The sequence below is a fragment of the Penaeus chinensis genome, chromosome 8 (genome assembly GCF_019202785.1).
Source record: "Penaeus chinensis breed Huanghai No. 1 chromosome 8, ASM1920278v2, whole genome shotgun sequence".
NCBI classification, from domain to species: Eukaryota; Metazoa; Arthropoda; class Malacostraca; order Decapoda; family Penaeidae; genus Penaeus; species Penaeus chinensis.
Genome location: NC_061826.1, coordinates 10,404,241 through 10,406,740, shown reverse-complemented (window position 1 = coordinate 10,406,740; position 2,500 = coordinate 10,404,241).

Here is a 2,500-nt window from a genome sequence, read left to right as displayed (position 1 = left end):
TTTCTCTTTTCTTTCCTCTTGCTCCTACTTTTTTCCTGTTTCCCCTTCTTTCCCTTTTTTCCTGTGATTCAAGCTTATTTTCATATACTTTATTTATTCATCCTTATTTGTTTGTTAATCTCACTGTCTCTACCTGTCTGTCTGTTAGTGTTTCCATCTGTTTACCTGTCTGTCTGCCCGCCTGTTTACTTGTCTGCCTCTCCGTGTTTCTCTGTTTCTCTCTCTCTCTACCTCTCACACCCTCTCCTCCCTCTCCCCGCCTTTCTCTCCTCCACTACTCTCTCTCTCCTTCTTCTTTTCTCCTTTCCCCTCTCCCCGCCTCTCTCACCTTCCCTCTCCCTCTCCCCTCTTCTTTCTCTTTCCTTTTCCCCGCCTCTCTCTCTCTCCTTATCCCACCCCCCGCCTCTCTCTCTCTTCCTCTCCCCTCCTCTCTCTTACCCTCTTCTCCTTCTCTATCTCTCCCTCTCCTACCTTCTCACCCTCACCCTCTCCATCTCCCTCACTCTTTCCCTCTCCCTCTCCCCGCTTTTCTCTCTCTCCACCTCCCTCTCCCTCCCCCCGCCTTTCACTCTCTCCCTCTCCCCGCCTTTCTCTCTCTCAACCTCCCTCTCTCTCCCCCCGCCTTTCACTCTCTCCCTGACTGTGATATTCCGAATTCTGTTGTCCGCGTGTGTATTCTGGCTGTCAGCAACAAGTGGAGTCCAGTGTGATTGAGAGCTCGGGAGGGTGAGGGGAGGTGGGGGAAGGGGAGAGGGAGAGGAGGGGGGAGGGGGAAGGGAGAGGCGGGGGAGGGGAGAGGGAGAGGAGGGGGGAGGGGAGAGGGAGAGGAGGGGGAAGGGGAGAGGAAGGGGGAGGGGAAGGGAAGGAGGGGGAGGAGGGGAGAGGGGAGGGGAGAGGAGGGGGAGGGAGGGGAGAGAGGGAGGGGGGGAAAGGGGGAGAGGTAGAGGGAGGGGGAAGGGGAGAGGGAGAGGAGGGGGAGGGGAGAGGGAAAGGTGAGGGGGGAAGAGGGGGGGGAGAGGGCGCTGCGTTGTGACTGGATCGTCGGTCCGCTTGTGATCGGTATTCGGGCGTTGTCCGTTGCTCGGCATCGTGCTTTTTCCCTTGTTCTCTCGCTTGTCTCCTTCTTTTTCGTTGTCTTCTGCTCTTCTTTTTTGGCTTTTGTCTTTCTCGGCTATTGTATTTTCGTTTCTCTTTCTCTTCCTTTTTTCTGGTTGTTCCTTTCTCTTCTTTTTCCTTTCGCTTTCGCTTCGTTTTTTTTCCGACTCTTGCTTTTTTCTTTCCTTCTTGAACTTCTTTTTCCTTTGGGCTTCTGTTCTCGTGCTGATTTTCCCTTGTCTGCTTCTCTTGCTGTTTGTCTTTTCCTTTCGGCTTGCGTTTTTCGCCTTTTGCTTTGCGTGCTGCTTGGTTTTCTGGTTCCCGTTCTCGTCTTTTTCTTTTCTCTGTTCTCTGCTGTTTTGGTGCGCCTTTTCTCTGTTCTCTTCTATTTTTCTTGGCCTCTTTCTCCGTTCCTGTTTCCTTATCTCTTTCTCTTCTTTTACCTTTTCTCTTTCTCTCTTCTATTTGTCTTTGCCTTTCTCTTCTTTTTCCTTGGCGCTTCCTCTTTCTTTTTTCTTTCGCTGCTTTTTCTCTTTTTGCTATCTCCTTTCACTTCTTTGCCATTCTCTTTTCTCTTTCGATTTGTCCTTTTCTGTCTCTTCTTTTTCCTTTTGCTCTTTCTCTTCTTGGTTCTCGTTTCCACCTCTTTCTATTCTTTTTCCTCTTGTGCCTCTTTTCTGCTTTTGTTTTCTGCTGGTCTCTTTTCCTCTTCTTTTGTCCTGTTTCTTCTTTGTTCTTCTTCTGTTGCTCTTTCTTCTTGTCTCTTCTTTTGTCTTTTGTCCTTCTCTTCTTTGTCCTTTGTCTCGTCTTCGTTCTTTTTCCCGGTTACTCTTGCTCTTTCTTGTGTTTCCTGTTTTCGCTTTCGCGTCTGTTTTCGCCTTTGCTCTTTTTTCTCTTCGTTTTCTTTCCGTTCTCTTTCTTTTTGCCTTTTTCCTCGGTCCTCTTCTTAGTAGTTTTTTTCTATTACTCTTCCGCTTTTGTCTTTTCCTCTTGCTCTTCTTGTTTCCTTTTCTGCCTTTCTTCTGCTTTTGTCGTTGTTCTTTCTCTTCTTTTTGCCGCTTTTCTCGTTTTGCCTTCCTTTTTTTTTTTCTGTTTCTGTGTTTTTTTTTTCGTGTTTCGTCGTTCTTGTTTCTTTCCACGTTCCTTCTGTTTGACCCTTTGCCGGCTGTCTCTTCTTTTTGCCTTTGTTGGCTCTTTCGCTTTGTTTTCCCGCTTGTTCACTTTCTCTTCTTTTTCCTTTTCTCTTCTCTTCTTTTGCCTTTGTTTTGTACGCTTTCTCTGCGTTTTTCTTTGCCCTTTGCTCTTCCGTTTTTCTTTTCTGGCGTTCTTCTTCTTTTTGTCTTTTTGCGCCTTTTGCTCTTCTTTTTTCCTGTTTTCTCTTCTCTTCTTTTGTCTTTTTCCTCTT